The sequence below is a fragment of the Trichomycterus rosablanca genome, chromosome 14, assembly GCF_030014385.1.
Source record: "Trichomycterus rosablanca isolate fTriRos1 chromosome 14, fTriRos1.hap1, whole genome shotgun sequence".
NCBI lineage: Eukaryota > Metazoa > Chordata > Actinopteri > Siluriformes > Trichomycteridae > Trichomycterus > Trichomycterus rosablanca.
In genome coordinates, this window is record NC_086001.1 from 13,696,365 (window position 1) to 13,713,593 (window position 17,229).

At 31.2% G+C, this 17,229-nt stretch overlaps 1 protein-coding gene across 2 annotated transcripts in view; it reads right to left on the bottom strand.

The window, feature by feature from the left end:
• Positions 1–17,229, bottom strand: part of LOC134326126 (sodium/potassium/calcium exchanger 2-like) — a 129,879-nt gene that overhangs the window by 75,009 nt on the left and 37,641 nt on the right. Inside the window, exon 1 of one of the 2 annotated variants that reach the window (XM_063008335.1) lies at positions 13,922–13,968. The exons of the other annotated variant lie outside the window; for it this stretch is intronic. The gene's annotated coding sequence lies outside the window, so the exon portion shown is untranslated. Of the gene's footprint in view, positions 1–13,921; positions 13,969–17,229 lie in introns of those variants that run through there. 2 annotated transcript variants of the gene reach the window in all.

Here is a 17,229-nt window from a genome sequence, read left to right on the forward strand (position 1 = left end):
CACTGCAAACAAATACTAAACCATGTAACAAATGTAAACACAATGTAAACCATTAACAGTACTAATATCCACACTGCAAACAAATACTAAACCATGTAACAAATGTAAACACAATATAAACCATTAATAGTACTAATATCCACACTGCAAACATCTACTAAACCATGTAACAAATGTAAACACAATGTAAACCATTAACAGTACTAATATCCACACTGCAAACAAATACTAAACCATGTAACAAATGTAAACACAATGTAAACCATTAATGGTACTAATATCCACACTGCAAACATCTACTAAACCATGTAACAAATGTAAACACAATGTAAACCATTAATAGTACTAATATCCACACCGCAAACATCTACTAAACCATGTAACAAATGTAAACACAATATAAACCATTAATAGTACTAATATCCACACTGCAAACAAATACTAAACCATGTAACAAATGTAAACACAATGTAAACCATTAACAGTACTAATATCCACACCGCAAACATCTACTAAACCATGTAACAAATGTAAACACAATGTAAACCATTAATAGTACTAATATCCACACCGCAAACATCTACTAAACCATGTAACAAATGTAAACACAATGTAAACCATTAATAGTACTAATATCCACACCGCAAACATCTACTAAACCATGTAACAAATGTAAACACAATATAAACCATTAATAGTACTAATATCCACACTGCAAACAAATACTAAACCATGTAACAAATGTAAACACAATATAAACCATTAATAGTACTAATATCCACACTGCAAACATCTACTAAACCATGTAACAAATGTAAACACAATGTAAACCATTAATAGTACTAATATCCACACCGCAAACATCTACTAAACCATGTAACAAACGTAAACACAATATAAACCATTAATAGTACTAATATCCACACTGCAAACAAATACTAAACCATGTAACAAACGTAAACACAATGTAAACCATTAACAGTACTAATATCCACACTGCAAACAAATACTAAACCATGTAACAGATGTAAACACAATGTAAACCATTAACAGTACTAATATCCACACTGCAAACAAATACTAAACCATGTAACAGATGTAAACACAATGTAAACCATTAACAGTACTAATATCCACACTGCAAACAAATACTAAACCATGTAACAAATGTAAACACAATATAAACCATTAATAGTACTAATATCCACACTGCAAACAAATACTAAACCATGTAACAAATGTAAACACAATGTAAACCATTAATAGTACTAATATCCACACCGCAAACATCTACTAAACCATGTAACAAATGTAAACACAATGTAAACCATTAATAGTACTAATATCCACACTGCAAACAAATACTAAACCATGTAACAAATGTAAACACAATGTAAACCATTAATAGTACTAATATCCACACTGCAAACAAATACTAAACCATGTAACAAATGTAAACACAATGTAAACCATTAATAGTACTAATATCCACACTGCAAACATCTACTAAACCATGTAACAAATGTAAACACAATGTAAACCATTAATAGTACTAATATCCACACTGCAAACATCTACTAAACCATGTAACAAATGTAAACACAATATAAACCATTAATAGTACTAATATCCACACTGCAAACATCTACTAAACCATGTAACAAATGTAAACACAATGTAAACCATTAATGGTACTAATATCCACACCGCAAACATCTACTAAACCATGTAACAAATGTAAACACAATGTAAACCATTAATGGTACTAATATCCACACTGCAAACATCTACTAAACCATGTAACAAATGTAAACACAATGTAAACCATTAATGGTACTAATATCCACACTGCAAACATCTACTAAACCATGTAACAAATGTAAACACAATGTAAACCATTAATAGTACTAATATCCACACTGCAAACATCTACTAAACCATGTAACAAATGTAAACACAATGTAAACCATTAATGGTACTAATATCCACACTGCAAACATCTACTAAACCATGTAACAAATGTAAACACAATGTAAACCATTAATAGTACTAATATCCACACTGCAAACATCTACTAAACCATGTAACAAATGTAAACACAATGTAAACCAATAATAGTACTAATATCCACAGTGCAAACAAATACTAAACCATGTAACAAATGTAAACACAATGTAAACCATTAATAGTACTAATATCCACACTGCAAACATCTACTAAACCATGTAACAAATGTAAACACAATGTAAACCATTAATAGTACTAATATCCACACCGCAAACATCTACTAAACCATGTAACAAATGTAAACTCAATGTAAACCATTAATAGTACTAATATCCACACCGCAAACATCTACTAAACCATGTAACAAATGTAAACACAATGTAAACCATTAATAGTACTAATATCCACACTGCAAACATCTACTAAACCATGTAACAAATGTAAACACAATGTAAACCATTAATGGTACTAATATCCACACTGCAAACATCTACTAAACCATGTAACAAATGTAAACACAATGTAAACCATTAATAGTACTAATATCCACACTGCAAACATCTACTAAACCATGTAACAAATGTAAACACAATGTAAACCATTAATAGTACTAATATCCACACTGCAAACATCTACTAAACCATGTAACAAATGTAAACACAATGTAAACCCTTAATGGTACTAATATCCACACTGCAAACATCTACTAAACCATGTAACAAATGTAAACTCAATGTAAACCATTAATAGTACTAATATCCACACTGCAAACATCTACTAAACCATGTAACAAATGTAAACACAATGTAAACCATTAATAGTACTAATATCCACACTGCAAACATCTACTAAACCATGTAACAAATGTAAACTCAATGTAAACCATTAATAGTACTAATATCCACACCGCAAACATCTACTAAACCATGTAACAAATGTAAACACAATATAAACCATTAATAGTACTAATATCCACACTGCAAACAAATACTAAACCATGTAACAAATGTAAACACAATGTAAACCATTAATAGTACTAATATCCACACTGCAAACATCTACTAAACCATGTAACAAATGTAAACACAATGTAAACCATTAATAGTACTAATATCCACACTGCAAACAAATACTAAACCATGTAACAAATGTAAACACAATGTAAACCATTAATAGTACTAATATCCACACTGCAAACATCTACTAAACCATGTAACAAATGTAAACACAATGTAAACCATTAATAGTACTAATATCCACACTGCAAACAAATACTAAACCATGTAACAAATGTAAACACAATGTAAACCATTAATAGTACTAATATCCACACTGCAAACATCTACTAAACCATGTAACAAATGTAAACACAATGTAAACCATTAATAGTACTAATATCCACACCGCAAACATCTACTAAACCATGTAACAAATGTAAACACAATATAAACCATTAATAGTACTAATATCCACACTGCAAACATCTACTAAACCATGTAACAAATGTAAACACAATGTAAACCATTAATAGTACTAATATCCACACTGCAAACATCTACTAAACCATGTAACAAATGTAAACACAATGTAAACCATTAATAGTACTAATATCCACACTGCAAACAAATACTAAACCATGTAACAAATGTAAACACAATGTAAACCATTAATAGTACTAATATCCACACTGCAAACATCTACTAAACCATGTAACAAATGTAAACACAATGTAAACCATTAATAGTACTAATATCCACACCGCAAACATCTACTAAACCATGTAACAAATGTAAACACAATATAAACCATTAATAGTACTAATATCCACACTGCAAACAAATACTAAAACATGTAACAAATGTAAACACAATGTAAACCATTAATAGTACTAATATCCACACTGCAAACATCTACTAAACCATGTAACAAATGTAAACACAATATAAACCATTAATAGTACTAATATCCACACTGCAAACATCTACTAAACCATGTAACAAATGTAAACACAATATAAACCATTAATAGTACTAATATCCACACTGCAAACATCTACTAAACCATGTAACAAATGTAAACACAATATAAACCATTAATAGTACTAATATCCACACTGCAAACATCTACTAAACCATGTAACAAATGTAAACACAATGTAAACCATTAATGGTACTAATATCCACACTGCAAACATCTACTAAACCATGTAACAAATGTAAACACAATGTAAACCATTAATAGTACTAATATCCACACTGCAAACATCTACTAAACCATGTAACAAATGTAAACACAATGTAAACCATTAATAGTACTAATATCCACACTGCAAACATCTACTAAACCATGGAACAAATGTAAACACAATGTAAACCATTAATAGTACTAATATCCACACTGCAAACATCTACTAAACCATGTAACAAATGTAAACACAATATAAACCATTAATAGTACTAATATCCACACTGCAAACATCTACTAAACCATGTAACAAATGTAAACACAATATAAACCATTAATAGTACTAATATCCACACTGCAAACATCTACTAAACCATGTAACAAATGTAAACACAATATAAACCATTAATAGTACTAATATCCACACTGCAAACATCTACTAAACCATGTAACAAATGTAAACACAATGTAAACCATTAATGGTACTAATATCCACACTGCAAACATCTACTAAACCATGTAACAAATGTAAACACAATGTAAACCATTAATAGTACTAATATCCACACTGCAAACATCTACTAAACCATGTAACAAATGTAAACACAATGTAAACCATTAATAGTACTAATATCCACACTGCAAACATCTACTAAACCATGGAACAAATGCAAACACAATGTAAACCATTAATAGTACTAATATCCACACTGCAAACATCTACTAAACCATGTAACAAATGTAAACACAATGTAAACCATTAATAGTACTAATATCCACAGTGCAAACAAATACTAAACATGTAACAAATGTAAACACAATGTAAACCATTAATAGTACTAATATCCACACTGCAAACAAATACTAAACCATGTAACAAATGTAAACACAATGTAAACCATTAATAGTACTAATATCCACACTGCAAACATCTACTAAACCATGTAACAAATGTAAACACAATGTAAACCATTAATAGTACTAATATCCACACTGCAAACAAATACTAAACCATGTAACAAATGTAAACACAATGTAAACCATTAATAGTACTAATATCCACACTGCAAACATCTACTAAACCATGTAACAAATGTAAACACAATGTAAACCATTAATAGTACTAATATCCACACCGCAAACATCTACTAAACCATGTAACAAATGTAAACACAATATAAACCATTAATAGTACTAATATCCACACTGCAAACATCTACTAAACCATGTAACAAATGTAAACACAATGTAAACCATTAATAGTACTAATATCCACACTGCAAACATCTACTAAACCATGTAACAAATGTAAACACAATGTAAACCATTAATAGTACTAATATCCACACTGCAAACAAATACTAAACCATGTAACAAATGTAAACACAATGTAAACCATTAATAGTACTAATATCCACACTGCAAACATCTACTAAACCATGTAACAAATGTAAACACAATGTAAACCATTAATAGTACTAATATCCACACCGCAAACATCTACTAAACCATGTAACAAATGTAAACACAATATAAACCATTAATAGTACTAATATCCACACTGCAAACAAATACTAAACCATGTAACAAATGTAAACACAATGTAAACCATTAATAGTACTAATATCCACACTGCAAACAAATACTAAACCATGTAACAAATGTAAACACAATGTAAACCATTAATAGTACTAATATCCACACTGCAAACATCTACTAAACCATGTAACAAATGTAAACACAATGTAAACCATTAATAGTACTAATATCCACACTGCAAACAAATACTAAACCATGTAACAAATGTAAACACAATGTAAACCATTAATAGTACTAATATCCACACCGCAAACATCTACTAAACCATGTAACAAATGTAAACACAATATAAACCATTAATAGTACTAATATCCACACTGCAAACAAATACTAAACCATGTAACAAATGTAAACACAATGTAAACCATTAATAGTACTAATATCCACACTGCAAACATCTACTAAACCATGTAACAAATGTAAACACAATATAAACCATTAATAGTACTAATATCCACACTGCAAACATCTACTAAACCATGTAACAAATGTAAACACAATATAAACCATTAATAGTACTAATATCCACACTGCAAACATCTACTAAACCATGTAACAAATGTAAACACAATGTAAACCAATAATAGTACTAATATCCACAGTGCAAACAAATACTAAACCATGTAACAAATGTAAACACAATGTAAACCATTAATAGTACTAATATCCACACTGCAAACATCTACTAAACCATGTAACAAATGTAAACACAATGTAAACCATTAATAGTACTAATATCCACACCGCAAACATCTACTAAACCATGTAACAAATGTAAACTCAATGTAAACCATTAATAGTACTAATATCCACACCGCAAACATCTACTAAACCATGTAACAAATGTAAACACAATGTAAACCATTAATAGTACTAATATCCACACTGCAAACATCTACTAAACCATGTAACAAATGTAAACACAATGTAAACCATAAATGGTACTAATATCCACACTGCAAACATCTACTAAACCATGTAACAAATGTAAACACAATGTAAACCATTAATAGTACTAATATCCACACTGCAAACATCTACTAAACCATGTAACAAATGTAAACACAATGTAAACCATTAATAGTACTAATATCCACACTGCAAACATCTACTAAACCATGTAACAAATGTAAACACAATGTAAACCCTTAATGGTACTAATATCCACACTGCAAACATCTACTAAACCATGTAACAAATGTAAACTCAATGTAAACCATTAATAGTACTAATATCCACACTGCAAACATCTACTAAACCATGTAACAAATGTAAACACAATGTAAACCATTAATAGTACTAATATCCACACTGCAAACATCTACTAAACCATGTAACAAATGTAAACACAATGTAAACCATTAATAGTACTAATATCCACACCGCAAACAAATACTAAACCATGTAACAAATGTAAACACAATGTAAACCATTAATAGTACTAATATCCACACTGCAAACATCTACTAAACCATGTAACAAATGTAAACTCAATGTAAACCATTAATAGTACTAATATCCACACCGCAAACATCTACTAAACCATGTAACAAATGTAAACACAATATAAACCATTAATAGTACTAATATCCACACTGCAAACAAATACTAAACCATGTAACAAATGTAAACACAATGTAAACCATTAATAGTACTAATATCCACACTGCAAACATCTACTAAACCATGTAACAAATGTAAACACAATGTAAACCATTAATAGTACTAATATCCACACTGCAAACAAATACTAAACCATGTAACAAATGTAAACACAATGTAAACCATTAATAGTACTAATATCCACACTGCAAACATCTACTAAACCATGTAACAAATGTAAACACAATGTAAACCATTAATAGTACTAATATCCACACCGCAAACATCTACTAAACCATGTAACAAATGTAAACACAATATAAACCATTAATAGTACTAATATCCACACTGCAAACATCTACTAAACCATGTAACAAATGTAAACACAATGTAAACCATTAATAGTACTAATATCCACACTGCAAACATCTACTAAACCATGTAACAAATGTAAACACAATGTAAACTATTAATAGTACTAATATCCACACTGCAAACAAATACTAAACCATGTAACAAATGTAAACACAATGTAAACCATTAATAGTACTAATATCCACACTGCAAACATCTACTAAACCATGTAACAAATGTAAACACAATGTAAACCATTAATAGTACTAATATCCACACCGCAAACATCTACTAAACCATGTAACAAATGTAAACACAATATAAACCATTAATAGTACTAATATCCACACTGCAAACAAATACTAAACCATGTAACAAATGTAAACACAATGTAAACCATTAATAGTACTAATATCCACACTGCAAACATCTACTAAACCATGTAACAAATGTAAACACAATATAAACCATTAATAGTACTAATATCCACACTGCAAACAAATACTAAACCATGTAACAAATGTAAACACAATATAAACCATTAATGGTACTAATATCCACACTGCAAACATCTACTAAACCATGTAACAAATGTAAACACAATATAAACCATTAATAGTACTAATATCCACACTGCAAACATCTACTAAACCATGTAACAAATGTAAACACAATATAAACCATTAATAGTACTAATATCCACACTGCAAACATCTACTAAACCATGTAACAAATGTAAACACAATATAAACCATTAATAGTACTAATATCCACACTGCAAACATCTACTAAACCATGTAACAAATGTAAACACAATGTAAACCATTAATGGTACTAATATCCACACCGCAAACATCTACTAAACCATGTAACAAATGTAAACACAATGTAAACCATTAATAGTACTAATATCCACACTGCAAACATCTACTAAACCATGTAACAAATGTAAACACAATGTAAACCATTAATAGTACTAATATCCACACTGCAAACATCTACTAAACCATGGAACAAATGCAAACACAATGTAAACCATTAATAGTACTAATATCCACACTGCAAACATCTACTAAACCATGTAACAAATGTAAACACAATGTAAACCATTAATAGTACTAATATCCACAGTGCAAACAAATACTAAACCATGTAACAAATGTAAACACAATGTAAACCATTAATAGTACTAATATCCACACTGCAAACAAATACTAAACCATGTAACAAATGTAAACACAATGTAAACCATTAATAGTACTAATATCCACACTGCAAACATCTACTAAACCATGTAACAAATGTAAACACAATGTAAACCATTAATAGTACTAATATCCACACTGCAAACAAATACTAAACCATGTAACAAATGTAAACACAATGTAAACCATTAATAGTACTAATATCCACACTGCAAACATCTACTAAACCATGTAACAAATGTAAACACAATGTAAACCATTAATAGTACTAATATCCACACTGCAAACAAATACTAAACCATGTAACAAATGTAAACACAATGTAAACCATTAATAGTACTAATATCCACACTGCAAACATCTACTAAACCATGTAACAAATGTAAACACAATGTAAACCATTAATGGTACTAATATCCACACTGCAAACATCTACTAAACCATGTAACAAATGTAAACACAATGTAAACCATTAATAGTACTAATATCCACACCGCAAACATCTACTAAACCATGTAACAAATGTAAACACAATGTAAACCATTAATAGTACTAATATCCACACTGCAAACATCTACTAAACCATGTAACAAATGTAAACACAATATAAACCATTAATAGTACTAATATCCACACTGCAAACAAATACTAAACCATGTAACAAATGTAAACACAATGTAAACCATTAATAGTACTAATATCCACACTGCAAACAAATACTAAACCATGTAACAAATGTAAACACAATATAAACCATTAATAGTACTAATATCCACACTGCAAACAAATACTAAACCATGTAACAAATGTAAACACAATGTAAACCATTAATAGTACTAATATCCACACTGCAAACATCTACTAAACCATGTAACAAATGTAAACACAATATAAACCATTAATAGTACTAATATCCACACTGCAAACAAATACTAAACCATGTAACAAATGTAAACACAATGTAAACCATTAATAGTACTAATATCCACACTGCAAACATCTACTAAACCATGTAACAAATGTAAACACAATGTAAACCATTAATAGTACTAATATCCACACTGCAAACAAATACTAAACCATGTAACAAATGTAAACACAATGTAAACCATTAATAGTACTAATATCCACACTGCAAACATCTACTAAACCATGTAACAAATGTAAACACAATGTAAACCATTAATAGTACTAATATCCACACTGCAAACATCTACTAAACCATGTAACAAATGTAAACACAATATAAACCATTAATAGTACTAATATCCACACCGCAAACAAATACTAAACCATGTAACAAATGTAAACACAATGTAAACCATTAATAGTACTAATATCCACACTGCAAACATCTACTAAACCATGTAACAAATGTAAACACAATGTAAACCATTAATAGTACTAATATCCACACCGCAAACATCTACTAAACCATGTAACAAATGTAAACACAATATAAACCATTAATAGTACTAATATCCACACTGCAAACAAATACTAAACCATGTAACAAATGTAAACACAATGTAAACCATTAATAGTACTAATATCCACACTGCAAACATCTACTAAACCATGTAACAAATGTAAACACAATGTAAACCATTAATGGTACTAATATCCACACTGCAAACATCTACTAAACCATGTAACAAATGTAAACACAATGTAAACCATTAATGGTACTAATATCCACACTGCAAACATCTACTAAACCATGTAACAAATGTAAACACAATGTAAACCATTAATAGTACTAATATCCACACTGCAAACATCTACTAAACCATGGAACAAATGCAAACACAATGTAAACCATTAATAGTACTAATATCCACACTGCAAACATCTACTAAACCATGTAACAAATGTAAACACAATGTAAACCATTAATAGTACTAATATCCACACTGCAAACATCTACTAAACCATGTAACAAATGTAAACACAATGTAAACCATTAATGGTACTAATATCCACACTGCAAACATCTACTAAACCATGTAACAAATGTAAACACAATGTAAACCATTAATAGTACTAATATCCACACTGCAAACATCTACTAAACCATGGAACAAATGCAAACACAATGTAAACCATTAATAGTACTAATATCCACACTGCAAACATCTACTAAACCATGTAACAAATGTAAACACAATGTAAACCATTAATAGTACTAATATCCACACTGCAAACATCTACTAAACCATGTAACAAATGTAAACACAATGTAAACCAAACACACACACAATGAGACCCCAATCCAAAGCACACAAACAATATACACTTTACCCAAATTTCGCAAGCACAAGATACATCTGCTGCACAAACAAAATATCCACTATATAACTCTATAACATCAACAATCATTAAAAAAGGAACTACAACTACAACTCAGAACTTAAACACACAATGAAATAACTTAAAAAACGAAACATTGACATTCAATTGTTTATTTTAGTGCAAAGACAAACACTTAGTCATAACAAAAATGTTAAAGTAAATAAACACACATACAATTTGTTTAATCGTAATAACAAACTCTGAGCTCAATGGATTACCTCACGTCTCTTAGAGTTGATGTTACAATACTGACATCTGCAGGCCGGTGTGTATTATGACAAATCCATATCCAAATCCAAGTGAAAACAAATCCAAGTCCAGTTTGATCGTTAAGACCAGTCACATCATGAGTTACAAAAGAGATACTAATTTATTATTATTAATGATAAAGAGCCAAAAGTTTTTTTTAATTATTGTAATAACGACGTCGGACAATTTCTGGCTAGTGCAGAACACACTGCAACCCTACGCTGTAGATTATTGCTCTTAACTCTTAACATATAAGGATTTCAAGGTAATTACATGTATTTGTTTCATCAAGTGATGGATGGGTGGCAATTTTGTGATGGCAATTAACCACAAACATTTTAAACACAACCAAGATCACTCAGTATTAACCACAAACATTATTAACCACAATAATCCCACAACAGACAAAACAACCCAGTATTAACCCAACACATTTCAGACACAGGCAAAACCACTTAGTATAAAGCACAGATATTGAAAACACACAATAAACCCACAACACAAACAGAACTATCCAGTATTAACCCTTTGATGCACAAGCTAAGCAAACCCCTTCTAATGCACAACATGGGTCAAAAATGATCCATATTCATCCATTCAAGAATATTTTCATATGCACATTTGTCAGTTATTCATGTATTTGCTGTCTTAGCTAATAAAAGCTATCTATACTAGAATATGTAAACAGCTAGCAAGCAAATAGTATTGGACATATTCAAGATTCAAGAGCCTAATCTTTGGTTGTCTTTCAAAAGATCAGTAAATATGTTTTTGACTACAAACACTTACAAATGTCAGTAGTTTCTGTCAAATTCCATAGTAAATACATAAGGGTCATTTTTGACCCATGTTGTGCATTAGAAGGGTAGTGATACAAAAATGATTTTTATTAAAAAAGTAAAAAATATAAAACTGAAATAAGGATTTGTGATGATCAAAAACAAGTTAATTGAGGAATTCATGAAAGCTTGAATGACGAAATTAATTTATTGCAAAGATATAGAAAATAAAAACTCAGTTGGGTCACTTTTGACCCAGGTTGTGCATCAAAGTTAATCCAACACATTTCAGACACAGGCAAAACCACTTAGTATTAACCCCAAACATTTCAAACTTAACCAACTCAGTATTAATCACACACACACACACACACACACAAATAAAACCACTTAGTATTAACACACCACTAAGTGAAAACACACACAACACAAATCAGTATTAACCACAAATATTTCAAACACCATCCACCCAGTATTAAACATTTAAACACAAGCAAAAACACTCAGTATTAACCTCAAACATTTAAACACAAGCAAAAACACTCAGTATTAACCTCAAACATTTAAACACAAGCAAAAACACTCAGTATTAACCTCAAACATTTAAACACAAGCAAAAACACTCAGTATTAACCTCAAACATTTAAACACAAGCAAAAACACTCAGTATTAACCCCAAACATTTAAACACAAGCAAAAACACTCAGTATTAACCCCAAACATTTAAACACAAGCAAAAACACTCAGTATTAACCCCAAACATTTAAACACAAGCAAAAACACTCAGTATTAACCCCAAACATTTAAACACAAGCAAAAACACTCAGTATTAACCCCAAACATTTAAACACAAGCAAAAACACTCAGTATTAACCTCAAACATTTAAACACAAGCAAAAACACTCAGTATTAACCCCAAACATTTAAACACAAGCAAAAACACTCAGTATTAACCTCAAACATTTAAACACAAGCAAAAACACTCAGTATTAACCTCAAACATTTAAACACAAGCAAAAACACTCAGTATTAACCCCAAACATTTAAACACAAGCAAAAACACTCAGTATTAACCCCAAACATTTAAACACAAGCAAAAACACTCAGTATTAACCCCAAACATTTAAACACAAGCAAAAACACTCAGTATTAACCCCAAACATTTAAACACAAGCAAAAACACTCAGTATTAACCCCAAAACATTTAAACACAAGCAAAAACACTCAGTATTAACCTCAAACATTTAAACACAAGCAAAAACACTCAGTATTAACCTCAAACATTTAAACACAAGCAAAAACACTCAGTATTAACCTCAAACATTTAAACACAAGCAAAAACACTCAGTATTAACCCCAAACATTTAAACACAAGCAAAAACACTCAGTATTAACCCCAAACATTTAAACACAAGCAAAAACACTCAGTATTAACCCCAAACATTTAAACACAAGCAAAAACACTCAGTATTAACCCCAAACATTTAAACCCACTAAACACCAGCAGCACAAACTCCAGTATTTACCCCTAACATCTGAAACATAACCACCCAGTATTATCAACATTTTAAACTAAAGTTAAACCCACACCTGATATTCTGTGTAACACCAACATTATCTGCTGTGCTAGTCTGTCCCCTCTCAAAAAATAAAGCTTTGAGTACTTAGCTTTTTGGACACTTTTTAAGATGTGGATTTGATTTTAAAATAATAGAATTGTCATTTTGCTTATCAATCTAGTGATTGATTGGTTTACGTAAAATCCATTCCTAAAGTTCTTGGTTCTCACTTCAAGTGATCTTCTATGGTTGCCAAGCCCGGAGTGGCTAATCGGGAGATTCGGGAGGATTCCCGATGGGCCGGCTCATGTCAATCTCGAGTTTGGGCCGGTTGGGGAAAATAATTTTGACACTTATCTGTCACTTATCTAATCTTATTCTTGCATTCATTCTCCATTCGTCTGACAGCGCAGCCCCTACACCGCAGTACATTAGATGGGTTCTACCATCTGAGGGAATCCCCCCCTCCCACATGTTTAAGTTGGTTTGGCCCATGAGGCGTCTTTTCTGGAGCGCCAGTGTTACAGTAAATATAGCAGCAGAACAGCGCAAGTCGGTGGTGATGGAGGGCAGGAAGAGGCCAGGTGGAGCCGAAAAGACCAGGTTAAAAAAAAAAAAGAAAGGCATTGGAAGAAGATGCTGCCAAATGTGCCAAATTAACAGACATGTTTTCCAGGTGACAGACCCCATGCGGCCGGTATTGCGCAACATAGCCAAGTCAACTTAGCGTAGTTTATTTTGTAGAACCCAATACACACCAATAATCACAAATATCCAGTTTCAAGCTGAAATTAATAAACATAATTTGAAGTGTGATATATTAAATAGCCTAACTCATTAATGGAATGTTTTTGTTCCGACGCTACTGTACTGTAGTTATTTAAACTAAGATAGTTATTTGTAATGTAAAATATAACGTAGAGAATATACATGATATATGTTAAATTGTTCAGACATTCATAAAGATGTCAGCACGATAGCCTATTTTATTTTAACAAATGAAGACAAATAGCCAAAATCACTATCAATTTTACACCATCATAATAAAGGCTAAATTGTTTAAAAAAAAAAAAAAAAAAAAAAAATCTTCAAGCATCTTATGTTATTCAGCAAAACAGGCTAACCCTTAATGAAATGTTTTTTTTTAGCCTCAGAGCAGCAGATAAGCCATGTCTCATGTCTATAGACAATGACACCGTTATTAATAAAGTGCACTGCTTAGGAGGCTTTTGATGCTGTAGGTAGCCTACTAAATAGTGAAGCTACTTAAGAGTTTAGTGTAAACCTAACAATAGAGCACCTCTCTGTTAAAAAGACAAATGCAATTTTAATTTTTATTTCAACTTATTGCTCATGTACAAATGTAAATACTTTTTCATCTTTATCAAATTTTTTACCTTTTAAATCTTTATCTGATTTTTTGTTAACTTACCAACATACACCTGAACTTATACCCAATAAAAAGTCATTGTAAGAGCTAGCTGCTGTTTCATTTATTCAAATTTTTCCTCCGTGGAAAAAGTGGGCCGGGTTTGGGCATGAAACTCCCGGGCTGAAAAAGGGGCCCACTCCGGCCCTGATGGTTGCCATTGCCATCTGCTCTATCCAGAGTAAAGTGCCCTTCAAATCATGCACAGAAAAATTACATATACAGATATAATATGTATATGTATGATATACTGTAGTATACAGATCCAAACCCATTTTTAAACTTTTATTTTTTTTTATTTAAATAATGTGATGCTGTTGTAAGACCAGCAGAGGACACTGTGGACAAACATATTCTGTATCAAAGTCTTGAAGATACATAAAGCATCTTCATCTAAAAGTTTTTAAGGAGAAATAAGTTAGAGTGAAAGGAAGAAAAAATGTATATTTAAGATGTTTGACTTAATTGTACAGTATAGTTTTGTAGACAGAAATAAAAATGTTTAAATATTCTAATAAAGTGTGAAAAACAATGCTCAAAAGTTTGTTTATTAGGATTTTAACGTCATGTTTTACACTTTGGTTACATTCATGACAGGAACGGTAGTTACTCATTACACAAGGTTCATCAGTTCACAGGTTTAATGTCAAACACAGTCATTGACAATTTTGATCTCCAATTGACCTCACTTGCACGTCTTTGGACTGTGGGAGAAAACCGGAGCACCCAGAGAAAACCCACGCAGACACTGGGATGCTCAAATGTAATGCAACACTTAATCATCACTGTATAACACCAAGCAGGGCCGGCGCTAGGGGGGGGGAGGCATTGCCCCCCCAAATTGTGTCTTTGCCCCCCCAAGCACAATGCAAGCAACGGCTATTTTTAAAATGATCTCTGAACCAATCACAAAAATGCATTTTGTTTTACAGTGTGAAGATATTTCCTTGCTTATTCCTGATTGGCTCTTTGAGTCATATAAAAATCGGCAGACTGCCCCAAACAGTTCAGTTCGGCAGTATATGTTCTGTTAGTGTGAGCGAGAGGCTGGTATACTGGTAAACACTTTTTTTTTTACAGAATTAGTATTCTTTTGTTTTCTTTATATTTTAATTTCCCAATAATATAAATATTCTCACTCATTCCTATTTCCACGTTTGAATATTCTCAGTCTGTGTGTAGGTACATTTGTCAGCTTTGACTTAAATTTGTATTGAAGCCTTTCAAGAAATAGAGTTGTTCTATTAGTAATGGCAATTTAATTAAGGGGGCGTATTAAAATGAAATACAATTAGATAATCTTTTTTCTCCATTTACATAATCAACATGTATTTTTTAATCATTGGGTTTTAAGTTTAAGTTCGAAAACATGCATTTTTATTTCTTTACCTCATACATCACTTTAAGCCAGTATCAATAGCTTTGCTGTCATCATTCATGCACAAATCAAGCCTTGAATATATTTCTGGCTTCAAAAACATGACTATCAACATGCCCCCTCATTAGGTTTTACTGCCCCCCCAAGCAAAGCAGTCCAGAACCGGGGCTGACACCAAGTCAGTTAAACTTCAGGGATTCAATCTGTCCAGTTAGGAAGCATAAGCGATTGTGAATCAATTTCATCTTTTGGTGCAAATGAAAGTGAAACAGACACACTGGAGAGGCAACAGTAGGACAACCCCCAAAATGTGAATGGTTTTGCAGGTGGTGGCCACAGACAATTACTTCTTCTATATATTTCCTGACCTGACTTTTGAGCATTTGAAGTGTTATACCAAAAATGAAAACAGTTCAATTTTTATATTTTCTTTAGTTTGCATATGATTACAAAATGTTTTAAAAGGAAATATGATGTAACACAGAGCTACACATGCTTACATATGCTCCTGTTTAAGTTGCAGCCATCAAAT